Below are 27395 nucleotides of genomic sequence, written 5' to 3' on the forward strand. Positions count from 1 at the left end.
CATGTGCACGAGGACCTCACTTCTTCCCACTAACTCACCCCTTGAAGGTTCCATCCCATCCCCCACTTACCACCATCAGTGGAGGACCAAGTTTTCAACACATGAACTTTGTGTGTGGGGGGGTTGGGGGGCATTTAAGATCCAAACCATAACAAGTCCTCAAACTCTATTCCCATTTAGTAGTCATTCCTCATTTCCTCCTCAACTGCTGAAAATCATTACACAATTTTTCCATCATTATGGATTTGTCCACTTTGGGCATTTCATGCAATTTCAATAATCACACACTTTGTATCTTTTTGTGACTGGCTGCCTTCACTTAGCATGCTTTCCAGGTTGCAGTGTATATCAGAACTTCCTTTTATAGCTGGCCACTGGTGGGTCATGCCGGCAATCTTAGCTACCTGGAAGGCTGAGACTGGAGAAGGGAGACAGTTACAGGTCAGCCTGGATAGAAGAGTCAAAGAGAGGGCCGGGAGTTTGGCCTAATGGTAGAGGGCTTGCCTAGCATGCACGAAGACCTGGGTTCGATTCCTCGGTACCATATACATAGAAAAAAGCCGGAAGTGGTGCTGAGGCTCAAGTGGTAGAGCTGTAGCCTTGAGAAAGTCCAAGGAGACAGTGCTCAGGCCCTGAGCTCAAGCCCAGGACTAGCAAAAATAAAAAAAAGAAAAAGAAAAGTCAAAGACATTCCATTTTAATGGAATAAGCCCAGCATTGTGATGCAGGCCTGTTATTCTAACTACAGAGGGAAATTTAAAATAGGATCCATGGTTCATGCCAGTCTGGGGAAAGAAGCAAGACCCTTTATTTAAAATAATCAGTGCAAAGAAGGGCTGGAAGGCCTTGAATTCAAATCCCATTTTAGGAACAAATACTCCATTGCATAGAGAAACCATAATTGGGCACTGCCTTAGTTCCCCCCAACCCCACTTTTCCTTGCAAATATGCTGCTGTGCAGGTGTGTACAAGGTCTCATGTAGACCTTCTCTTGGACATATATCAAGGAAAAATGCTGGGTCTGTATTGGTGGTCCTCTGGGAAGCAGGTGCAGAGGTCATGGAGAGAGGATGGAGAGGAGACTGGCACTGGAAGAGAGTAGGGCTACTTCCTCTAGCGTCACTCACTAGTTATAATGCATGAGCCTAACTCTGCCTCCCGCGTACCCGGCCTTCTGCAGCTTTCTGGCCAGGGGGCGGAGAACGCACCCAGAACCGGTCCCCGCCGCTGGATTATTTTCTGGGGCGGCTCATAAAGCTGCAGTCTCTCCTGGTTAGGGCCTGACCCATTGGAGGTTGGTGTTTTCCCGCAGATGGACCACCTGTGAATAAAGACATTCACCGCGGAGTGGGTGAGCCTGACCTCCGGGCTTCTCAGGTCATCGCGGGTGACGAACGACGCTCGCGCACCAGCGACCTGAAACCACTACGGCCCGCGCTCTGCTGCCCGTCGAGCCACCGCGCACGCGCTGCTACCCAGCCAAGGAAGGGGGGGAGAGTGGGCGGGACGCGCGTCTTCTGGACCAATCGGAAACGAGAACCCCCGCCCTCCACGCCGGTGGACTAAACTTGACCCCGGCGGTGGGTGGAGTGGGCGGGGCCAGGCGCAGGGCCATGGAGGGGGCGGGGCCCGCGGCCTGAAGGCGGGGCTTGGGGCTGTCAGTCTGCGCTGCCGCTGCCGCTGCCGCGGTTCCGTGCACCTCGTGGCCTGGGGGTCCACTAACGATAAGGTTCCTTACTTGCCTCCGGGCATCCCGAGCGGCCTCCTGCGTCCAGGCCTGGCGCGCAGGTAAGACTGGCTGAGGCTGTCGAGCCATCGCGTCTCCTACCTCGGGATCTGTCGGTCGCGCGGGCGCCCCCTCCGGGCTGTGTCACCGCCTGAGCTCCCCTTGCCTCCTGGGGGCGGTCCCGGGGGGCGGGGCGACACCCCTCCCCAGCTCCCTCCCCCCACACCTTAATCGCTGCGTCCGCCGCCGGGATCCCCGGCCGACCTTGCGTCCCCACCGGCGGCGTGGGGAGCTGGTCTGGCGCAGTCCCTTCCGGGCCGGTTACACAATCGGAGGCACCGAGGGCGGGGGTCCGCACTCCAGTCCCACACCTGTCCTCCTGCCGCGCTTCCAGGCTGGGGGCAGAGATCAGGTGCCGCCGCGGGGCCCCGGAAAGTTTCACTTTTGTGATCTGGTTTGTTGACATCCCGGAGATGCGGGGAGGTGGATGGAGGCTGAGTCTTGGAGGAGGATGCGTCCCTCGAGCAGGGTTGGCTTGGCCCTGGGGTGTTTGGGGTTCAGAACCCGAATTTAGCTTACCGAAGTCCTGCTGAGAGCCTGGATCTGGGGCTGGAGCCTGTCGCTGGGCGCCGGATTGCAGCAGTCTGGGGGACAGCCCAGTCTCTCTTCTCCCCTCTCTTAATTTAGCATTGTCATTTAGCCCAGGTAGGCAAATCTACTCAGCATTTTTCTGGACATTTTACGTGTGTGAGATGCTTTGCCGTCCCTGATTAGTGGGAAAGCAAAATAGATAATTTGAAACGCTTGGCTCATGCGATTAAGCAACTCTTTAAAAACCAACCCAGAGCCGTAGGCTCTGGGTTGCATTGGCCAAGATGCTGTGAGGAGAGCTATTTGGTATCTGGTGGTTGCTTGAGGGAGCTTAGGTATTAATGGCAAAGCCTTTTCGGCCTTGGGCTGTTTGATGAGGGTCTTCAATTTAGTTCATTTTTTTTTTTTCCACTTAAGCATAGGTCTGAGTGTTTTACTGAGTGCTTTGCTGATGAAGCAGTTAAGGAAAACCATTGAAGTCTAAATAAGTTTGGATGCTTGTATGCTTTACCAGGTTATCCTGATTGTGCAGAAAACCTTGGCTGTCTCTTTCTCCTCATCTTCCCAGTAAGATCGTATGGAACTAAGTAGGCATTATGTGTTTCTCATTTAGTCAGAAGATCTATCTCTTGCTACCTGTGGTTTTTGGACATGCCTAGAGACAACCCTCCAAAAATGACCATGATGACATTTTCATCTGTCTCTTAAGCAATGCAGCTTAAAATCCTTTGAAATTTGGTGCTGTTGTCTTGTTGAATCTTTAATAATATATACTTCATGTTAATAGTGTTTCTATAATAATCTTTCTATTAGTATGCCAGTTTTGCAACACCAGTACGTTAGTATAGAAGCAGCAATTTACTAGGAATATTAGGGCAAAAACAATTATCTAACAGATTTGCAGCCCACTTTACTTAGATAATTACTGCTAGAGGCTTAGAAAATTCTTTGGTGCAGTGGGTATTACAATAGCTTTGATCTATGAGGCCTTTTTGACGGCCTTCCTCATGCACTATAGTAGTGCTTTCAGAGAGTCAATCACTTCAGTATTTTGCACTAATATCATCTGAGTTTATGTTTCATGCTGTTTTTTTTTCTTGGATAACATTCTAAATCGACAAGATATAATTTTGACTTGCCAGTCTACATTTTACAAAGAAAGAAATTTGTTATATTTGGGGAGTTATATTAGAATTACAAAGATGATGACAGTATATTTTATTAGCAAAATGTACCAGTACTGAATGATTTACAGAGACTATTTTCACAACCAACCTATAAGAAGGAACCATTTTTTGGCAAGAAGGAAGAGACCCAGTGGCTTAACTCAGGTAGTAACAAATGACAGCCAGACTTACACAGGTAACTAGAGTTCAGAGCCTAAGTCGTTCACAGTGTGAGGTGCTGCATTTGTAGATTGTTCTTTCAGTAAGTATTTATTTCTACCTGATGTTCCCCCAGTGTTAGGTTTTGCTCCATGAGGAAGAGAAGAATGTTTTCCAATCTAGAACAAGTATTCAATTAGGAGTTGTCATTCTCACTTTAGCTTTGCCACAGATCATCAAGCCCTATGACTGACCAAAAAAATGACTACACATGTATGTATGTATGTATGTATGTATGTATGTATGTATGTATGTATGTATGTCAGTATGTCAGTCATGGGCTTGAACACTGGGACTGGATGCTGTCACTGAGCTCTTTTGCACAAGACTAGCACTCTACCACTTTGAGCCACAATACCACTTCTGGTTTTCTGGAGGTAAATTGGAGATAAGAGTATCACAGACTTTCCTTCCTGGGCTGACTTTGAACCACGATCCTCAGATCTCAGCTTTCTGAGTTGCTAGGATTTCAGGCCTGTGACAATAGCACATGGCTTTTGGAGGTATTTGTAAGGGAACATTCAGCATAACTTGGCAAGAGGCTTAGGTTAGATGACAGCAGAGCCTGAACTGCTAAGGCTAGGAGACTAGTCTTAGTAGACTAGTAGACTTAGGAGACTAGTAAACTAAGGAGTTACCAGAATCAAGGCAACTCAGCTTAGACTTAGAAGGAAGTTTTATGTGTGTGTAGGTGGGTGGGGATGGCAGGGGTGGATGGAGGGTGGAGGGGGGGCAGTCAAGGCCTATATTCCCAACTAGTCCGGAGGCTGAGGCTCAGAGCATCACAGATCAAAGTAGAAAGAAGCTTTAAAAGACTTTTAGTTTGCCCTTTTCTCCCTCCAGCTGCTCACTCATCTGTCTAGTGGGTACATGCTTCCACACGTGGGTACCTGTGCTCATCCTGCATCTGCATGAACATCTCCAGGGCGAACAGCAGCTCTGCTTTCTACATCCTCGTATCAGAGTGGGTAGGACTACATTCAGTGGTACACAGTGGGAAACCAAACAAGGGTTCTAGGCAATTCTGCTAGTGCTCTTAAAAGGCCATCCATTACCAGTGTGAAACTGAAATTAGGGAGGAAATTAGAAGTCAGGAAGGCTAGTTAGAAGGCCTATGCTAGAATCTAGGAGGAGGTGATCCAAACAGACAATTAGTGGCATGGGAGGGGACCAGAAAGAAATGGACCCCAGACAAAAGAACCATCTGCAGCCAGTAACTGCCTGCCCATACCCTCAGAAAGTGAGCCCTGTCTGGGGACGGTAGAGGATGGAGGCTTGGGATGGAGCTGAAAAGTCCAATGGGGTGGGAAAGAGAGATGTTTTATAGGCATATCCCTCAAGGCTGTGGACTAGATTATGGTTAACTGGATTATGGCCTCTGCAGACCAGAACATAGATTGTCTTTCTCCTTGAGAAAGACACTTCAGTGCCACTTGAGTCCAGTGGGGAGCTCCCTCTGCCTGATGAAGGGGACTCGCTGGATTCCTGGATTCCTGTGGGCGTTGCTGCCTCTGACATCGACTGGTTTAACTCCTTGTTCAGGCTCTCTATTGAGTTGGGTAGTGGGAGTTTTTTGGAGAGCCAAAGCTGGTGGCATAAGGAACGCTGAGGAGGCAGCAGAGAACCCTTCTTCCCAACTTAAGCTTGGATTATGTGGTGTTCTGAGAGGGTGGGGAGAGGGAAGTTTGGATGACCACATTGACTGGAAAACAGGATAATTTGAGGGAAGCAAATAAGATTTATGCAGGAAATCACAAGGGTGGGGAAATACAATTGCAAATGTTCAGTTTATTTTTTTCCCTTTGATTCTTTGTGTTTTTCTAGATTAAGATGCAACATTTGTTAAATATTCACATTTACTAATTTGTAGTATGTTGTCTGGCAGTATATGTGGAAATATAGTAAAATTGTCCCTTTTTTGTCAAGACAATATTGGATATATTTTTATGATATCTTTTAGGTTGATGGTTCTTAGCTACAAGTAATTCTGACTCCTTGGAACATAAGAAATGTCAAATACTTCTTTTTTTTGTTGTTGTTAGTTGTGGAGCTTGAACTCTGGGCCTGGGTACTGGCCCTGAACTTTTCAGCTCAAGCTTCTACTACTTGAGCCACAGGACCTCTTCCTGTTTTCTGGTGGTTAATCAGAAATAAGAATCTTATGGACTTTCGTGCCAAGGATGGCTTCGAACTGTCTCAGATCTCAAGCCTCCTGAGTAGCTAGCGTTATAGGCATGAGCCACCTGCACCTGGCTTGTCAGAGACTTTTTTTTTTGCCAGTCCTGGGGCTTGAACTCAGGACTTGAGCACTGTCCTTGGGCTTTCTCAAGGCTAGCACTCTACCACTTGAGCCACATCACCACTTCTGACTTTTTCTATGTGTGTGGTACCAAAGAATCGAACCCAGGTCTTTGCGAATGCTAGGCAAGCACTCTACCACTAGACTAAATTCCTGGCCCTGTCAGAGACATTTTTGCTGCAGATTTCTTATAAGCATCTAGTGGGGAGAGACCAAATGCTTCAGGCCATCCTGTGATGCCCAGACTCGTGTCCCTGCCACCAAAAACTATCTAGTCCAACATTACTACTAGGGAAGTTAAAAATACTCCCTTAGCTGATTTTTAAAAATTCTGGTTATTGGGTACCAGCCACTCATATTTATAATCCTAGCTTCTCAGGATGTTGAGATCCAGAATTGCTGTTGGAAGCCAGACTGATCAGGCATATCTGAAAGACTCTTATCTCCAATTAACCAGCAAAAAGCTGGAAATGGAAGTGTGCCTTAAGTGGTAGAACACCAGCCGTGCCTGAAAAAGCCATGTCAGAGTGTGGGACCCTGAGTTTAAGCCCCAGTACTTGCATACAAAAAAAAAAAAAGTCTGATCAGATCCAGCAGGGACAGTGGTAATCTTAGCTACTTGGGTGAAAACTGAATCATCCTGGGTTGTGGTTAGCCTGGACACAAAGAAATTTGTGAGCCTCTGTCTCAACAAATGCCTGGGTGTGGTGGTAGTTTGGAGATAGGTCGCAAGTGAGAGAGTGCTTGCCTAGAAAGCAGAAAGCACAAGGTCCTGAGTTCAATCCCCAGTATTACCAAAGAAAGAAAGAGAAAGTTCTGGAACAAATTGAACGAACTAAGATGAAAGGGAAGAAAACATAAAGTGTTCCTCTCCTCTTTCAAAGTGAAAACAGCATCCTCACATCTGATATTTGGGAGGGAGACCCAGGCACACAGGCTGCCAAGATACAGGCATCGCTCTGCCACCCAAGAGCTATTTCAATAGCTGGATTGCTCAACACAGTAGTTTGGAACAGGAAGTAGAAGCCCTTGTAGTGGCCAGAGGATACAGGGGTGATTTGTGGAGGCAGAAGAGTTTCTAGGCCAAGAAGGGAAGCTGGGTTTTGCCAGAATACTTGTGAAAAGTTCTGGGGGAAGTTTTCAGAGGTTATTTCTTGAGAACATTGAGTTTGGTGCTTAGAAGATATAATCTTTGCTCTAGGAGTGTGTGACCTTCTATGCTGTGGATCTAAGAGCCTGAGAGCACTTCCTAGATCATTCTGTATCCAGTCACTGAGTAGAGAGTGAACAACTCAGTTTTATTTTCACTTCTGCCTGTGCCATCTCCTCCTCCTCCTCCTTCTTTTTTGTTTTGTTTTGTTGTGGGGCTTGAACTCAGGGCCTGCGCTCAAGACTAGAACTCTTGTCATTTGAGCCACATTGCCACTTCTGGTTTTTAATTGGAGAGAACAGTTTCATGGGGAATTTTCTGCCCAGGCTGGTTTCAAACTCAGTTCTTCTATCTCACCCTCCTGAGTATCTAGGATGACAGGTGTGAGCCACTGGCACCTGGCTTTCCTGCTTCTTTTTAACAACTTTTTTTTAAAGAATTTAAATTATTATGGATACATTTAAGTATGTACAAAAATTGAGACAATAATGTACTGAACTCCTGTTTACCCAGTGCCTGTCTCTAATTGTGAACTCTGAGCTATCTTTGAGTTTCCTCTCCTTTTTTTTTGTGATATTGAGGATCAAATCCAGGGCCCTGTACATGCGGAACAGGTGCTTTATCACTGAGCCACATTCTTTAGCCCTGCCTTTTTTTGCTACTATGTGCCATGGCTTACACATAGGACCTCATACTCTTGCTCATGTTTATCTGCTCACAGCTTGGATCTCTACTGCTTGCGCCACATCTCCAGTCCTGTATTTTGCTGGTTAGTTGGAGATGGAGTATCATTGACTTTCCTGACCAGGCTTGTTTCAAACCCATGATCCTTTAAGTCTCAGCCTCCTGAGTGGCTAGAATTATAGACATGGGCCACCGGTACTCAGTGATTGCTAGTTATTTTTGAAGTGGGGTCTCCCTTCCTTACTTGGCATGTACCTGAACTGTGATCCTCCTGTTTAGGCTTCTTTTCATTGCTGGAATGACAGCTGTGTGCTACCGTGCTTCCTCAGAGATGGTGTCTCACTGACATTCTTCTGTCCAGCTGGCTTGGAACTATAGTCATTTCAACCCCATCCTGCCAATAACAGTCATGGGCTACTCAAGCAGCTGTGGTTGAGAAGGAGCGTGGTGAGTTTGTCCCCCCACCCCCGGCTGACCTTGTGCTACTGTCTTCCTAAATCAGCTCTCCTAATAGCTAGGATTAGTGGTGTGAGCCAATAGGGCCTGATTGTTCTTTATTTTAAATCTAGAAATAGCATAAGTAATTGCTGTACAGATCACCTACTTAGTCAGAGACCATTTGCCAGCAGACGTGAATGCTATTTTCCTCAAAGAAAACCCATAGTGGGAATCCACAAGTGATATATTAGGAATTGGCCTAAGCAAATCGGGCATGGTGGTGAGGGTCAGTCATTTTTGATGGGAAGGTACAGGTGATCCAACACAATTCCTTTCTTTCCAAGCCTCCTAGGTAGAGAAGCCGACAGTGATTCATTTCAACCCATGGAGGATTCTTTTGTTTCTGATGGGGTGCCTGGCTGCCATGTCTCCTTTGGGTTCATGTCTTCCTGTTTCATGATTCTGGAGGTGTGCACTGTGGAGCCTCTGTCTCACATCTGCTGTTCCTTCATCTAGTGAAGTGGGCAGAGGCGGGCTCTCTGGTACCTGGCAGCCAATGGAGGACTCAGTACATGGAAATAGCACTGTGGGTTCCACTTCAACAACAAGGCCAGCTTTTCCTAGCTGTGTCTCCCTAAGCTACAGGACTAATTTTTTTTTTTACCCTATTGGGAAATTAGCAAGCCTTTACTTGATGTAGTACTGTGTTACAATGTGCACACAGAAATGGCTTCAAGAGTTGAGAGAGTTCTTGAAATGAGATAATTGCTGTCTAAGATATTTCATTAGTACTGGTTTCTACAGACCTAGACCTCCTGGAATAAGTTCTCAACCAACTTCATGGATGTGAAGACCTTGGCCTTTATAAAGCTCTTGTTCCTATCCTTGGTCTACTTATTCAATGCATGTTACTCTCTTTTTATTTTACATAGCTGTAGGTGGCACTGTCTTGTTCTGAGTATTCTGTATCACACTTGTTAGATTTTAGGATAGCATGTTTCTTTGGGGGAAGTAGATCCTCATTTGTTATGAATAATCATTATCTATCCTGTCTTCTATTATTACTAACATTTGGCCTTATTTTCCCCCAAGTTACTGGAGTTTGAACGCAAAGTTTTGTTCTTGCTGGGCAGATGATCTAATACTTGAGTCATACCTTTAGCCCCTTTTTAGAACAGTTTATTTTGAGATAGGGTCTCAGTTTTTGCCTGGGCTGGCCTTGACCCTAATGTTCTATTTATGCTTCCTGTGTAGCTGAGATCATAGATGTGAACCACTGTCCCTATAGTTGAGATGAGGACAGCTGTCTAAGTTTTGAACTGTGATCCTCTGAGCCTTGCTGCCCAAGTAGCTAGTATTAGGAATGTGTGCCACCAGTGCCCTATACTCACACTGCTCCTTACATGACCTCTGGGCAGGAATTAGTTTTCTTCTCTGCAGATAAGGAAACCGAGGTTTTGAGGGGACAAAGAATGCTAGGAGATAGCACTGGGCTTCTACCAGGTGATTTGCTCCAGAGCTCAGATATTTTCCACGAAGCCCCTCTTACTCTCACAGTTCAGGTTCATGGAATCGCTACCAAGATTGATGGGTACAAGAGATAGAGGGGGTGGGTGCTATGAAAGGGCACTGAGTGCTCTGGGTATTGTAGCTAATGAAATCTTTGCATTGAGCCACCTGGGAACAATGCTTTTGAGTGATCAATTACCTGTGTCCTATAAAACTGAAATTACATACTGGTAGCACTGAGCTAGATTTGGTCAGTAGATGTGTTTTATTTGGCTTCTATAGAGTTTTCATTCTTTCTTTAAAAAATTGGATTGGTTTTCATCATTTAAAAATAGGAGATTTCACACTCAAATGCAGACTTCTGGCCCCTCTCAAACCATCAGAGGATTTGGCCACATTTGTCCTTGGCAGGAGTTGCTTATAGTGGCCATTGTCTTTGGATATGGTATCAAGTTTGCCTGTTTTCCATTCTGCCATCTTCCTCATCTCTATTACCTTCCAGGACTCAGAAGGCACTGGAGTTAGAGGTACTCTGACAATAGGTACAGGGTACTATCTGTTTGTATCAAGGGTGAGTGAGAAGAGGCTTGTGTTTGGTTTGAATTAAGACTCTCCAGAAGGCTGCCCTGTGTAGACTGGACACTGAATTGGTGAGCTGAGGAGCATCAGGCAGAAGAGATCTGTGGACTACAGGATGACAATGGTTACCTTGGGTTGATGGATGAAGGTGCAGAGAAGACAGGGAGGCAATGAGGTAGGAGGTCAGGGCCAGCATCCAAGAGAAGAAAGCTGCCCGGTCTCTATGTACTTCCTGCCACAGAGTTCCTCTACTCACAGCATTCCCTCAGCATACTTACTGAGGGCTTAATGTAAATTCTAGGCCCTGCTCTACATATATGTGATACATGAGCAATTTTAGCCAGGCACTGATGTCTGATGCCTATAATCCTAGCTGTGCAGGAGGCTAAAAGCTGAGGATCATGGTTCAAAACCAGGCTAGGAAGAAAAAAAATCCATGGCTCTTATCTTCAACTAATCAGCAAAAAGCTGGAAGTGGAGGTGTGACACAAATGGTAGAACATCAGCCTTGAGTGAAAAAAGCCAAGAGAGAAAAATCTTGTTCTTTGTAGCAAAAGAAAATAGATGATTCCAAACAACACTGCAGATAAGTGTAAATGTGTGAGGTGGTAATAAGTACAAAGAAGAAAAATAAAACTAGTTAAGGGGGCAGACTAGATAAATGGATTAATGATATTTTATTAGACAGGTTGACTAAAGAGGAGGGCCTGGTGATAAAGATATACTTGAAAATGAAGTGAGAAGGGATGAGCCGAAAGGCACAAATGTGGTGGAGCATTCCTACAGAGGGTTTTGCAAATGCAAAGGCCCAGGGATACAAGTGTGCCTGACCTGTGTGAAGAATAGAAGGGAAAATGTTATGGCTGGACTGTCAAAAATAATGGGAGAGAAGGTGTGGAGGGAATGTAAGGTCTCATGGCTATGCTGAAGCTGGGATTTGATTTGGAATGAAATGAGAAGCTTCAGGAGGATTTTGAGCACCAGGGCCACCATCTATCTTATGTCTCAGAGCAGCTACAGTGAATGTGGGAGACTGACTGGAAGGCTCTACAGGAGTTCAGGTAAAATGCAGTGCTGATGTGGACTAGGATAGAGTGGAGGTGGCAGGAATGCTGGTCATATTGTGGAGACAGACTTGAGAGGACTTTCTGATGCATTGAGTACTAGATGTGAGAGGAAGAGTGGTGTCAGGATGACTTAAGCCTTAGAGTAGAGACATGGCAGCTTTAGGTGATATTTCTACTTCCTTTCCTGGAAAATATCCAAAAGCTACAAGGAAAATGAAAATAATAAAAGCCTAGAAAAGCCTATTTACAGCAAAAGAAGTAGGTGTTACAGTTTGGATATGAAATACCTTCCATAGGCTGTTTAGATATATTCTTGGTTCCCAGCTGGTAGGACTAAAAGGTTATGGAAAGTTAGGAGATGAGGTGTGGCTGGAGGAAGTGGGTTGTGGAGGCGTGCCCTGAAAATTACACCTGGCCCCTCTTTTCTCCTCTTCTTTCCCTGCTTCTTGTCATTTACATTGAGGCTAACCTACCACCATCACCTTCTGCCCAAACTCATGGGGCCAGGCAGCTATGGAAGGAACTTTCTGGAACTGTGAACCAAAATAATTCCCTCCTTCTGCCTTTCCGTTGTTATGCATGGTGCTAGAGCAATGAGAAAAGAGAAATTTAATCATAGGCTTATATGTGTGAAGACTGTCCCAAGTAGATGGGGTGAGGTAGAAGTTACAAAGGAGGAAGCAAGAAGCTGTACAGGGCCGATAACTGGGGCCAGCAGCTGCAGATCATGGAAAGACCCAGAGAAGTCATATATGTTCAGATGGAAAGTAGTCTGATACACAAAAAAGAAATATGCCTTTGTTTGCAACAGTTGTGGCAATTGGTATGTATAGTGGTGGAGGGAAGAACCCCTTGGGTTATAGTTTGGTACAGAGGGCAGAAGAAGAGCAGGTGTATAAAGAAATCACCAAAGGAAACCACTATATTTATAGGAAGCATCTTTCCTCTGTGGTTGTGGGAAGAAGAGGATCTTGGAGTTGTGCAATCAGCTCATCTGAAAATATCTTGGCATGTACTCACTTCTGCCAAGAGGAGCCTCAGACAAGCACTGCAGCTGTCCTGGAGAACTTAGCTCATTCAATGCTAATAAGAAAAGAAATGGTGGACTTCTGATTCTTAGCATGGCAAGGCTAGGTTCTTTGGACTAAAGTTCCACTGAAAAATGTTCAAATGTTGGCTATATTTTTAAAAAACCTATCAAGACCTGGGTAGATAAAAAGAAAATACAGGCTAACACCTATGTTCAAGAGGGAACCTAGATAGCTGGATCCAGATGTTACTTTTAAAATTGAGATCCTCATATAGACTTTGGTTTTAAAGCCATGTTTCAGGGCAAGGACATGGCTTGTCCAAAATGGAGAGCCTCCTAGGAGACTACCCATTGGGACAAGGGTAAGCCAGCAAAGCCTCCAGCACGCCTCCAGGATCCACTTCTTCCAGCCAGGCCTCATCTCCTAACTTTCCACAGCTTTTTAGTTCTACCAGCTGGGGACCAAAAATATAACTAAGCACCTATTTCATATCTAAACTCCCTAGGACAGCAAGGAATTTAGTCTAGATTTGAGGAGAGCAACAGGACAATTGAACTATAACTTGGGGCCTTCAGCTAACTTTGGTACAGGTTTTGAGGGACAGTTTTTTTAAAATTAATTAATTATTTTTTTCCATATATTTTTTATTGTAATTAATAGAAGGGTTACATGATATTTGCCAGATAGATGCTGCATTAATTCCCATACATTGATACCCTTTCACATGTCTTGGTCTCCATTTCCCTCCCCCCACCCCCACCCCTCATCTTGTTTTCCCCCGTTCCCTATCCAATTTCAAATAACCAAATACAAATATATCTGATATATCAGGTAACAAAGTGAGATAGTGTAACAATATGAGATAACCAAGGGACAGCAAAAGTGATGAGTGATAACATAGTACCTTAAGAACAACAATCATTAATTGTATGGCTTATGTTTACATCATATTTTAAATGACAAGTTTAACAAACAAATGATCAAGGAGGAAATCTCTAATTACAATCACTAGGACTTAGTATTTAGAACTTAATCAAAATTAGGCTAAGGGTTTGTATGTCATAGAAACATAATAATTTATGAAATAAAACATTATATCTATAGTCATAGGTTTTTATGTCTGTGTAGTCATGTTTATATTTCCATTACCATGTCCATAGCTTTGGGTATGCAGTTATTGAGTCCTCGCTCTTGTACTCTTTGGATTTAATAGCCGCATATTAAGGATACCATGTGCCTTTTGTTCCTTAGGTCTTGACTTGTCTCACTCAACATGATTCGCTCTAGATTCATCCACTTCCCTGCGAATGCCATTATTTTATCTTGTCTGTTGGCTATGTAGAATTCCATTGTGTATATATACCACATTTTCTGTATCCATTCATCTGCAGTAGGGCATCTGGGTTGTTTCCATTGCCTGGCTATCGTGAATAGTGCAGAGATGAACATAGCTGAGCAGGTATCTTTATAATATCCTGGGTCATGCTGTTCAGGATAGATGCCCAGAAGTGGTATGGCGGGATCATAGGGAAGGTCTATTTTCAGTTCTTTAAGAAACCTCCACACTGCTTTCCAGAGTGGCTGGACTAGTCTATATTCCCACCAGCAGTGTAGTAGGGTTCCTTTTTCTCCACAACCCCGCCAGCAACGGTCATTGTCTGAGTTCAAAATCTTGGCCATTCTTGTTGGGGTAAGGTAGTATCTTAGAGTTGTTTTTATTTGCATTTCCTTTATGACCATAGATGATGAACATTTTCTCATATGTGTTTCTGCCATTTTAATCTCTTCTTCTGATAGGTCTCTCTTTAGTTCCCTTGCCCATTTAGTGAATGGTTTATTGGGTTTTCGGGGGATTAGTTTCTTGAGTTCCCTGTAGATACTAGATATTAAGCATTTGTCAGATGTATTGTTGGTGAATATCTTTTCCCAGTTGGTTGGCTGTCTCTTTACTTTGGCGACTATGTTTTTATCTGTACAGAAACTTTTTATTTTTAGGTAGTCCCATTTATCGAATCTCTCTCCAATCTGTTGTGACCCTGGGATTCTGTTTAGGAATCTTTTGCCTGTGCCTATGAGTTCCAGGGTCTCTCCTAATTTATCATGTAGCAGTTTCACGGTTTCCGGTCTGACGTTGAGGTCTTTGATCCACTTTGAGTTAATGCTTGTGCATGGCGAAAGGCTAGGGTCAATTTTTAGTTTTCTGCATGTGGCTGCCCAGTTTTGCCAGCACCAATAATTGGATAGACTGTGTTTGTTCCACTGTATATCTTTGGCTTCTTTGTCAAATACAAGTTGCCTATAGGTATGTGGTTCTATTTCTGGGTCTTCTATTCTGTTCCACTGATCTTCTGGTCTGTTTTTGTGCCAATACCAAGCAGTTTTTGTTATTATGGCTCTATAGTAGAGTTTGAAGCCTGGTATTGTAATACCACCAGCATTGCTCTTTTTGCCTAGAATTGCTTTGGCTATTCTAGGTCTTTTCTTGTTCCATATGAATCTTTGGATTATATCTTCTATTTCCGTAAAGAATGTCTTTGGGATTTTGATGGGGATTGCATTGAATTTGTATATCAATTTTGGCAGTATAGCCATTTTCACTATGTTGGTTCTCCCTAGCCATGAGCATGGGATGTCTTTCCATTTCCTAGTGTCCTCTTTAATGAGGGACAGTTTTATAACACCTGTTTTTTCAGAGAAACTTGACCATGAATTTGTGGAAGTTTATTCAAGATTCATAGTACATTTTATATCAACCTTACATATCTGGAAGGACCAAAGGTGAATCTCCTGAATGAAGGTACTTTCTAATTTTCAGCAAAATTAGAAATAATAAGGCAAAAAAGAAAACAAAACACAAGAGGATGGCAGAAGCAACTAAGCAGAATAAACTGTCTTACAAATTCTTTATGTCCTGTTAAATGTAGACAAAAGGCTGTGCTTGTTACGTTCATAGAAATAAAAGCAAGCTTGTAAATTCTTCAGTAAATGAGTAGCAATTACAAGTGTCTTGGAAGGTTTAAAAGTGGCCAAATGGAACTTCTAGAGATTAAAAATAATGCAAAACTAAGCTGGGTATTAGTGGCTCACTTCTGTAATCATAGCTTCTTGGGAGGCTGGGACTTAGAAGATAAAGATTTGAGGTCAGCTGAGGCATATATGTGAGATGCCTTCTCAGTCCAGAGCGGGACATCCTGGTAATACCTGGCAAGATAGTTTAATAGGAGGATGAGATTGGGGAGATTGAGACTGTAGATCAGGCAGGCAGTGAAGTCTCCAAGACTCTGTCAGTGGAAGAATCTGTGTCTGGTGATATGCCCCTGTCATTTCAATGATGAAGGGAAGCCTAATATAGGTAGAACATGGTCCAGGTACATGCGTAGGCAGGAAGGAAGACTCAATCTGAAAAATAACCAGCACAAAAGTTGTCTGGAGGCATAATAGCTTTCTAGTAGAGTGGCTGCTTAGAGAGCTTCAGGACTTAAGTTCAAACCCCAATACCATTAAAATACAAATCTAAAATAAAAAAAAATCTTAAGAGAATGATGGATTGGATGGTAAGGCATAAGAACTTATCTGGAATGCCAAGCAAGGAGACTAAAAGACAGCCATTATGAACAGAAGTTAGAAGATGCAGATAATAGAATGGGAAAGTCTAACATACATAAAAATTGTTTTAAAAGGTGAAGAAAAAAAGAATGGAGCAGAAGCAACAGATTGACATTCTTCAGAAATGATAATATCTACAAAAGTCCCAAATTCACACAAGGAACACCAAAGACAAAAATATATCCTAAAGAAAAAATGGCCAGAAAAGACAAATTATCTACAAAAGAGCATTTAATAAGCCAAATATGGCCACTATGCCTATTATTCAGTCACTCAGTACTTTTAGGCCCGCTGAGACTCTGTAGAGAGATCTTGTGTCAAAAACAAACAAAACCTAAATAAATAGTCATTTAAGCAAAGGGTTTTTTATTTTTTTGGCCAGTCCTGGGCTTGAACTCGGGGCCTGATCACTGTCCTTGGACTTTCTCAAGGCTAGCGCTCTACCACTTGAGCCTCAGCACAACTTCTGGCTTTTTTCTAGGTATGTGGTACCGAGGAGTCGAACCCGGGTCTTCATGCATGCTAGGCAAGCACTTTAACCACTAGGCCAAACTCCCGGCCCTAAGCAAAGGGTTTTTTGCAAACTTCTCAGAGCTAATAGTAGAAGCCATAAGACATAGGAAGATGAGTGACTGAAGTACCAGTGACAGAAAAACACCCTTCAGGATGATGCATCTTGAAGAATTGTAGTTTTCTGCCTCTTTAGTGACTTGTCTCACTGAAGACAATCATAATTGATATGCTGTAGGCAGGAAAAAAGTTCCAGATGAAAAAGTGAAGATACAATAAGGAATGGAGGGTTTTGAAAAGAGGTAAATATGGAGTAATTGTACAAGTAAATGAAAACATGAGGCAAGAAACAAGCTTTTAATATAGGCTATATACATATAATTGTGATTAAGACAAAAGTAGCATGTAAGGTAAGACCAAGAGTAAAGGAATAAAGAGGATTCTGAGGTCTCTCTATAAGCTGAGAGGAAGGTGACTGACCTCAGGATATGGTAATGATATGTGGTGCTCTTTCTAGAATAACTACAGGAAGAACAGAGATGGAGTCTCTGTAAACCAACCCTAGCTAAGGAAGGCCCATTTGCAATAGGGCTATCCAAAGAATGAGAGTCAAAGGATAGATGCATGTCTCCTGTATAGTAAAGAAGCAAAAAGCAGGGAAAGTAAGCCTTATAGTTGAACACATTGCTGGTGATAAAACATGCTTCCCACCAGGAGAATATTACATCTTCAAATTTGTGCATACAAATTTGGTAACAACACCATACTGTATAAGGAAAAAGAGATGACAAAACTAGAGAGGAAAAGAAATACCTATGGTCATAGCTTATGTTAAATTACAATAGTTAAGGTATCTTAAAAATATGAATTGAGAAGGTGTTTTGTGAACTTTCCTGCCTGCAATGGCCTTGAATTGTGATCTTCTCATTCCTGGTTTCACAGACAGCTAGAATCACAGGCTTGACATACTGACACGTACCACACAAATACTGTTTCACTGTTCTTAGAGAAAAAAAGAAGGGAGAAATGGGAGTAGTAGCTTTGTTCATGTAAGTATTCAAATATTTATTCAGTATATAACCCATGTGTTTAGGATCAGGCAGGTTTTGAAAAAGAGTATATTGCAGTAGGAAACAAGGATCTCTACAATTGAATTTTCAGTCCATATAGGAGATTATAACATATTGGAGAAAGATACTTGACAAATCTGGAGCATTTTTTAAAAGGCTATTTATACTGTAGCAGCACACAGGAGGACAGAGGTAACACTTCCAAATGTGGTAATTGGGAAAGCTGTCATGGGGGAGAGAGAGAGTTGAGCTCTATGTTGAAGAGAGTACATTTATGGATAGGATGAGAAAGAAGAAAGTTTTCCAGGGGGTGATGGAGATGAAGCATGCTTTGTAGGACTTGGAAAATATAACCAGAGTGAAAGCTAGCACCATATCTGGCTTGGATTATTGCAGCAGTTTCCTAACTGACCTTCCTACTTCCTCCTCTGCTCTCTTATAGTCTGTTAATCAGAGCAGTATTTAAAATACAAATCAGATCATGCTAATTGCTTGCTCAAAACAAATGTATTAAAAAATAAAAACAACAACCAGTGCTTTTCTATTATGTTTAGAATACCCCATATTATCATTGCATGCTTTGAAAAATCTGACCCTTGCCTAGCTTTCATTTGAATTCATTTCCTGCTTTTCCTTCATCATTTTATTATAGTCACACTGGCCTCATGTTCTTCTTAGAACATGACAAGTTCATTTTTACCCCACGAGGGCTTTGCCCTTTTTATTTTTTCCAAGCTCATTCCCTCACTTCATTCAGGTTTCTGATTGGGTATGACCCTCTTAAAGTTGGCTTTTCAGACTATTGTGTAGGTAATAGTCTTTCTCAAGCCCTTATTCTGATTCGTTCTCCAGACTACATCAGTAGCTTGTTTGTTGAGAGTTCTCTTCTGTAAAAGAGCTCCATGAAGCAAGAAAGTTGTCTTATCTAATAGCATGTCTTTAGCATTAGAATAGTGCTTTGATTAGAGTTTGGACCAATAGATATTTTTGAATGATTGGTTAGGTGAAAGTCATGTGGTAGAGATTGTTTAGTATATTATATTGTAGGACATTTATTACCTAATGATTGATTTTGAAACTGGTTAGACATTTAGGAAGATACCTCCTTAATTAAAAATATCACGAATAGCTTAGTGTTAACATATTTGACAATTTAGATGGAATAAACACATTCCTTGAAAATGAAAATAGGACATCTGAATTGAGCTCTACCTACTAAAGGACTGAATTCATTAGTAAAGATTTTTTGCAGGGGCTAGGAATATGACTAGTGGTACAGCACTTGACTAGCATGTGCAAGTACCTGGGTTTGATTCTACCCCACCCTCAAAACAGACCTATCTAGCGAACAACAGGCTCAAGTGGTTTCTCCTGTAAAGTCATCTATATATTAAAAAAAAAAAGTCCTTCCAGGGACTAGAAAAAGAAATAACACTTGTCAGCCCATTTTTCAAGGAAAAAGTAAAAGTACTGGGCCAGGAGTTTGGCCTAGTGGTTAAAGTGCTTGCCTAGCATGCATGAAGACCCAGGTTCGATTCCTCGGTACCACATACATAGAAAAAAGCCAGAAGTGGTGCTCAGGCTCAAGTGGTAGAGCTCTAGCCTTGAGAAAGTCCAAGGACAGTGCTCAGGCCCTGAGCTCAAGCCCAGGACTGGCAAAAAAAAAAAAAAAAAAAAAAAGGTAAAAGTACTGTACTCACCAAAACCTGGCAAGGATATTACAACAGAGAAAAATCAAAGGTTAAGCTTTCATAGACATGTTCAAGAAACAAAAAATATATATATATACATATATATATACATATGTATATATATACATATATATATAAAGGCTAATATATCATAATGAGTGAGTAAGTTTAGAAATTCAAGACTAGGTCAACATCTGAAAACAAATTAAGGTAATTACCCAAAGTAGAATAAGAAAGAAAAAATAATGATTATCTCAGTAGATACAAAATACAGATTTTATAAAATGCATTATTATTCATGATTTTTAAATGGTTTTAGCAATAGAAGTTCTTTAATCTGATGAGTACCTAAAAGTAACGATTTATTTATTTGTCAGATCCTGGGACTTGAACTCAGGGCCTGAGCACTGTTCTTGAGCTTTCTTAAGGCTAGCGCTCTATCACTTGAGCCATAGCAACACTTCTGGCCTTGTCTGTGTGTGGTACTGAGGAAGCGAACCCAGGGCTTTGTGCATGCTAGGCAACCATGCTATCACTAGGCCATAGTCTTAGCCCTGATTTGTTTATTTACTTATTTTTGGTGGTACTACTGTTTGAATTCAGGGCCTTTGCTTAAGATGGGGTAATCTTGTGAGCCATACCACCAGCCCTATTTTTTTCACTGACTGTTTTTAGGATAGGGTCTCATTTCCCATACCCAACCCACAATCCATCTACTTTTAGGCTTCTTGACTTTTTTTTTTGTATCAATCAATATAAAGTCATTTATTTTTTTAAATTAGCAATAAAATAATCAAGTTTACATTTTAAAAACTACAACCCTTCAGATGTTACATTCCAGACTTTAAGTTTCATGTCTCAGTTTTGGAAGTGAGCAAAGGCTTCTAATTGGAGTTTGTCCGCCTGGTTGCTGGAGCCAGCCCCTTCTGACATCATAGCCATAGGAGGAGGTTGTCCTGTGGCTCTGTCTGGGTGCTGGGGGATGAAGGGCTAAGGAACCTTTACAAAGAAGCTAATGAGCAGTGCCTAGATTAAGATGCTCACCCTATCTAGGAAGCACTAGCTTCAGAGCTGAAATACAGCTAGAACCCCAAATCAAGGTCAGTAGGGAGTCTAGGAGTCTCAACAGTGAGTTACAGCCAATACACTGGAGATTTCCCATCTGTTTCTTCCTCTGTGATAGGAATTAGGGTGACAAAGAACCTACTGCGCTCATAACCAGCTAGCAGGGCTGTCCTGTACTGCCTGGTCTCTCCCATACAACTCAGCCCATGACGACTCTCAGGGCCATGTGAATTATACCAGATTGCTATGCAATGTTCTTACAAGCCTGGAGTGCGCAGCAGAAAAGGATCGTTATATGCCACCTCTCACCTGCTATGCAGAAATGTTTAATGGGGACCAGTAGGCTTCTTGTCTTATCTGAGATCACAAGTGTGTACCACTGTGTCAAGCTTCCTTCATGGAGGTCAAGATGGGATACTGAGGAATTTTCAGCCTGGCCTTACTTGGTACCATGATCTTCCAAAACTTTAGCTCCCACCTGGCTTGGGATGACAGCTGTGTACCAGTGCACTTGGTTATAGGCTGAGAAGTGTTTCTTGAGCTTCTGTGCCTGTCCTGCTCTAGAACCACATTCTTACCCTCCTAAGTAGGTAAAATTGCAGTGTGAGACACTGGTTCCTGGGTATACGTAAGGGTATCGTAAAGTAAGCATTATACTTAATGATGAACAGTTAAAAGTCTCCTCTCTGAGATGTCAGTGAGCTCTACTTCTAGTTAAAGTTGCAGTAGACATTGTAGTCAAAGACTAGAGAAAGAAATTCAATCATTTGTTTTGGAATCATTTCATTGTTTGAAGGGCAGCCTGATTATGTAGACATGATTATGTAAACTTATTTTTTTTTAAAGAACCCTGTAGACAAACTATTGGGCTTGATAAATAAATTTAGCAAAATTGCTGGTTACAAGGTCAATATTTCAATACCAATCAAATATTGCCACTCTTGGTGGCGTCTGTTTGCAGTTTCAGTTACTCAAGAGGCTGAAGTAGGAGGATTATGTGACCATACTAATGTGTGATTACCTGAAGTAACAAAATGAGAACGGTCCCCAAAACAAAACAAAACAAATCATTTGTACTTTCATGTACTAACAACAATAAAATTAACAAGTGACTAGAAACCATACTATTTATAAAGGCTTCAAAAACCTTCAGGGCAGGGCTGTTAATGTGGCTTAGTGGTAGGGTGCTTGCCTAGAATGCAGGAAGCCTTGGGTTCAGTTCCTCAGTTCCAGAAAAAGCCGGAAGTGGTGCTCTGAATCAAGGGGTAGAGTGTTAGCCTTGAGCAAAAGAAGCTTAGGGACAGTGCCTAGGCCAAGAGTACAAGCTACAGGACTGGAAAAACAATGATAAACAAAAAGATCCATTAGGGCAAAAGAATAAAGATAGGAAAGATCTCTGCCCTGTAATTAAGAAGACATAATGAGAGAAGGAAGACTTAAGTAGATGGAGAGATCTATCTTATTTATAGACTGGATGTCTCAATATTATAAAAAATGTCACTTCCCTCCAAATTACTCTGAATTTATATAAAACATCCAAAGGCATTCTGGCATTTGAAGTGAATATTAACAAATGGATACCAGTATAGAAAGGAAAAGGATTAAACCTAAGATAACCACAAGGAATAGAATAAAAGGCTGAGCGCTGGTGGCTCACATCTTGTAATCCTTACTATTCAGGAGGTCGAGATCTGAGGATCATGGTTTGAATACAGCCTGGGGAGAAAAGACCCCGTGAGACTCTTACCTCCAATTAACCACTCAAAAGCTAGAAGTGGCACTATGACTCAAGTGGGAGAGTGCTAGTCTTGAGCACAAAGAGGCTCAGGGGCAGTGTTCAGGCCCTGAGTTTAAGCCCCACAACTGATCCCCCCGACCAAAAAAAAGAATAAGATAAAAGCTGGGAGAACTTACATCATCCATTAAGAACTTTATTAGTTTATTAATACATGAATATGTTTATCAAGAAAAATGTTTATTAACACAAGAGGAACCTTTCTAAGTAGTGACTTAGAAAATTGGATTATATAGCATCTTCACCAAGGGACGAAAATATCTGGACATAACTGAAAACATAACGGAAAGGGGTTTAAGCTTCTAAAGGAGAAAACACCAGGGGAAAGTAAATGGGTAAGAGGAACCCATGGACTAAGGTTTGTTTGTGGATCCCTCTGTCTTGGAGTTGCTAACAGTCTAGCGCTGTTTAGAAGAAATTATATTCTGCTTTTAGGCAAAAAAAAAAAAAAGTCTAGGGATGTGGAGAGCTACCCTCTGCTTATTGCTTCTTAATCATCTTTCCTAATTTTTCTTTTTAGTTTTTTTTTTGTTGTTGTTACACAGGACATTTTAGGGTCATATATTCTCATTTCCTTCAATCCAGTGGAATAGGATAGAGATTTTTTTTTTTTTGCCAGTACTGGTCTTGGGCTCAGGGCGTGAGCACTGTCTTTGGACTTTCTCAAGACTAGAGCTCTAACACTTGAGCCATAGCACCACTTCTGTTTTTTTTTGTTGTTGTTGTTGTTTTTTATGTATGTGGTACCAAGGAATTGAACCTGGGTCTTCGTGCAGGCTAGGCAAGCACTCTACCACTAGGCCAAACTCCCGGCCCCAGGATAGAGAATTTTGAACAAGATCCTTGTACAGTCACTTGATTTATAACAAGGGTAACATAAAAGTTCAATCTAATATTCATATGGCAAAATTGAATCTTCACAAGCCATTCTCAACAACCAATTCCAGCCACATTGTAGGTCTTAGAGAACTTCTTTGTCATAGTTGTATAAACAATATAATGATGAAAAGATGTAAGGGTCAAAAATGGGACATTTTTGGACAGGACTTGGCAAAAACCTAGCCCAGAATGCACTCAGTTGATGCTGGATAACCAAGAAAAGAAAAAAAAAATCCAAGGTTCATTTTTCTAACAAAAAATTTGAGAGAAAGTGACAGAATTTTCACTGCATTGACACTTAACTGAAGGGTCAGTTAAGTAAATTTTCAGACCTAAATTGATTTATAGGATCTAGAATGAATTTTGGGACTCACCTGGCAACATCAGCCTCAGCAGAGCCTAAAAAAATTCATTTGTAAGTTGATACCATGGCATCAGGAACCAGTGAAGACGAGGGGCAGAATGACGCCATTGGACGAGCAATGAAGGAAAGACTTTCTGTGTGGTGGTCCTGGGTCATCTGCAAAGCTCAGGATTTGGTAAGTGTGGTTGATCCAGCTTTCTTCATGCTTAGTTGTCCCACCATTGGTTTTGTGCCCAAGGCACAAATCCTCATTAGCAGATCTCTTCCTCTGCCTCTTCCCATCTGCCTCACTTTGTAGATCTTGTCCCCTGGTCACTTCTCTGTGCTGCACTGGAGCCATGTGCTTTCTCCTTTTCCTTCTCCTTGAACTCTCCCCACCTTTGCCCTGAATCCCCTTTACTGTACACATCTTTGTTCCATTGTTCTTATTTTGGCTTGCCTTTTTTTCTCTCCACCCTGCAGACTGTCTACCAGCTGGGGAGGAGCAGGGGTCTGTTCTTCAGGAAATGTGGTCTTTTGGGTGGAAAAAGACTGGTTTCCTGGTCATGCCAAAGTGAAGATCCCTCTCTGCTGAACACAAAACCCTTTTTATCTGTGGAGCTTCCTGTTTCCTCCCTGCAAGCCCAGCCTCTCAGTCATGGGGCATCATGCCAGGGGCACATGAAATCATAGCATCAACTGAGCACATCTTCCTGCATGCTACTTAAGATGGGGGAGAAATTTGTTTCAAAGTGTTCTTCCTCAAAAAACCAGTTGCCACATGTGGGTTGAAGAATGTGATGGAGGGTAATAAAAATTCATTAATGATTCATCCATCAGCAAGCATGGGCTCTAAGTTCAACCCTGGTGCCGCCAAATAAATAAGCAAATACATGAACAGATAAATGATAGATCTTTAGATAGATGAATAAAACAAAAAAGAAGAAAAGAGAGCCAGGGCCAGGTGCCAGTTGCTAATCCTAGCAACAAGAATGCTGAGATCTGAGGATTAGAGTTCAAAGCCAGCCCAGGTAGGAAAAGTCCATGGGATTCTTATTTCCAATTAACCACTAAAAGTAACAAAAAGGCAGAAGTAGAGTGATTTCCTTGAGTGAAAACCCTAAAGATCAGTGCCCAGGCCCTGAAATCTTGAGTTAAAACTCCAGTACCAGTACACCAAAAGTAAAAGAATGAGGAAGAGGAGGGAAAGAAAGAGGAGGAGGAGGAGAAGGAGGAGGAGGAGGAAGAGGAGCAGAAGGGGAAGGAGAAAGAAGAAAAAGGTGAAGGAGGTTTACCTGTATTATAAATAGCCTTGTTTCTAGTCAGCTGCTTTGGGTCATAGCTAAAAAATTCCTGAGTGTTTTCCACCTCTCTCTGGTTAGGATGCCCTTGAGCAAACCATTTTGAGTAATCTGTAGAATGTTACCACTGCTTTGACCCAGCAAATCTGGCATCTTGGGCTGACTTAATGAAGTTGGACAGACTTTTGAAGTATGATTATAGATTTCTTCCCCCACTCCCTAAATGTTTCCTAAGGTCTTCCCCTGTTCTGTTATCATTTAATTGCTAGGATTGCTATAGTGGGAATGGTAAAGATAAAGAAGTGGTTAGAGCTCCTATGAATGCTTTAAAACTTGTGGCAGAGATTTTTCATTCCAAGAATTGAAACAGTAGCATTCAAAAAAAGAAAATCAGAAGAAATTGAAGTGTATGGGTTTAATTGTGTGTCCTTCCTCCATTCATATTTTGAAGGCTTACCCTTTGTACCTCAGATTTTAGCCTTACTGTAGTGATCAAGTTAAAATGAAGTCATTAGTATGGGCTCCAATATAATAGAACTAATGTTAAAAGAAGTAGAAATTTGGGCTCAGAAATCAAAACAACTCTAAGATTCCACCTCACTCCAGTTAGAATGGCCAGGATCAGGAAAACGAATAATAACAGATGCTGGAGGGGATGTGGCCAGGAGGGATCACTACTGCACTGTTGGTGGGAGTGCAAACTCGTTCAACCACTATGGAAAGCAGTGTGGCAGTGCCTCAAAAGGCTAAACATAGAGCTCCCCTATGACCCTGCAATTCTACTACTTAGCATTTACCCAACCATCCAGAAACAAGGACATACTAAATCCACTAGCACAACAATGTTCATTGCAGCACTATTCACCATAGCAAAGATATGGAACCAACCTAGATGTTCCTCAGTTGATGAGTGGATCAACAAGTTGTGGTATTTGTACACAATGGAATTCTATGCTGCTGTCAGAAAGAATGACATCGCCCCATTTGTTAGGAAATGGAAAGACTTAGAAAAAATCATATTAAGTGAAGTAAGCCAGACTCAAGGGAACTTAGGCTCAATGGTCTCCCTCATTCGTCATAATCAGTAGAAACCTTGGGCTCTACTAGCAGAGATCTGCAATAGAGCAAAATCTTGATACATAAGGCCATATAATGTGAAGCTAATTGAAAGGACCTCCAGGATATTGAAACAAAAGCCATATAATGAATGATTGTTGTCCTTAATGTACTATGTTGTCTCTCATCTCCTTTGCTGTCCCCTGGTTATCTCATATTGTTATAGTATCTCACTTTGTTATCTGATATATTGAATTTATTTGTATTTGGATATTTGAAATTTGATAGGGAAGGGGGGAAAACCAAGACGGGTGGGGGCTGTGGGGGGGGAGGGAAATGGGTACCAAGACATGTGAAAGGGTATCAATGTATGTGAATTAATGCACCTTCTATCTGGCAAATATCATGTAACCCTTTTACTAATTACAATAAAAAAAAGAAAAAAAGAAATTTGGGCTCAGAAATAACTGTAAAAAAAGGTAGTATGAAGAGAAGAAAGAAGGTGGCATGTATAAACCATTATATAGTCTTAGAACAGACTCTTTTTGGAGCCCTTGGAAGGAACAAAGCTTACCAGCACCTTGCTCTTAAATTTCAGCCTTCAAATCTATGGAAAGGGCTGGGGCATGGCCTAGTGGTAGAGTGCTTGCCTAGTATGCATGAAGTCCTGGGTTCAATTCCTCAGTACCACATACACAGAAAATGATAGAAGTGGTGCTGTGGCTCAAGTGGTAGAGTGCTAGCCTTGAGGAAAGCCCAAGGACAGTGCTCAGGCCTTAAGTTCAAGCCCCAGGACTGGCAAAAAAAAATCTGTGGTCATTGAATTTCTGTTGTTCAAGCTGCTCATTTGATAGCTACCCTATCAAACTAACATGTAAGCCATAATGTTATGCCCCATAATGTTATGGGGCTTGAACTTAGGACCTGAGCACTGTCCTTAGACTTTCTCAAGGCTAGAGCTCTACTACTTGAGCCACAGCACCACTTCTGGCTTTTTCTATGTATGTGGTACCGAGGAATTGAAGCATACTAGGCAAGCACTCTACCACTAGGCCAAACTCCTGACCCTCCTCCTCCTCCTCCCCCCCCCCCCTCCTTCTTTTTGTTGTTGAAACAAAATCTCATAGACTGGTCGGATGAAACAGCAGACTTCCATTTCTCACAGTTTGGAGGCTGCAATTTCAAATCAGAGTACCAGTGTGGTTGGGTTCTGATGAGGATCCTCTTCCTGGCTTGCAGTAGTTTGCCTTCTCATAGTGTCATTGCATGGTATACAGAAGAGAGGGAAAGGGAGAGGGAGAGGGAGAGGGAGAGGGAAAGAGGGAGAGGCAGAGGCAGAGGCAGAGGGAGAGAGGAGAAGAAGGAATGGGGGAGAGAGAGAGTGAGAGATGTAGAGGAGGAATGGGGCAGAGAGGAACAAAGAACTTTGGCTCTGTTCTGTTCCTCTTCTTAGAAGGGCAGTGATCTAGTCATGGGCCTCATCTTTGACTTATTTAAATCAATTTACCTCCCAGAGTCCCTCCGCCAATGCTATCACATGTACATAAACATTCAGTCCGTGAATGCCTAATATATCATCAATTGCAAGGTACCTTCTTACAATATGTGCATATAAAGAAA

At 42.2% G+C, this 27395-nt stretch overlaps 1 long non-coding RNA gene across 1 annotated transcript in view; it reads left to right on the plus strand.

The window, feature by feature from the left end:
* The first annotated feature begins 1702 nt into the window (after positions 1-1702).
* LOC150062006 (uncharacterized) overlaps positions 1703-27395 on the plus strand; it is a 147016-nt gene continuing 121323 nt past the window's right edge. Inside the window, exon 1 of the long non-coding RNA XR_016535862.1 lies at positions 1703-1788. This is a non-coding gene — a long non-coding RNA (uncharacterized LOC150062006). The remainder of the gene's footprint in view (positions 1789-27395) is intronic.

The sequence above is a fragment of the Megascapheus bottae genome, chromosome 6 (genome assembly GCF_031878675.1).
Source record: "Megascapheus bottae isolate mThoBot1 chromosome 6, mThoBot2.hap1, whole genome shotgun sequence".
NCBI lineage: Eukaryota > Metazoa > Chordata > Mammalia > Rodentia > Geomyidae > Megascapheus > Megascapheus bottae.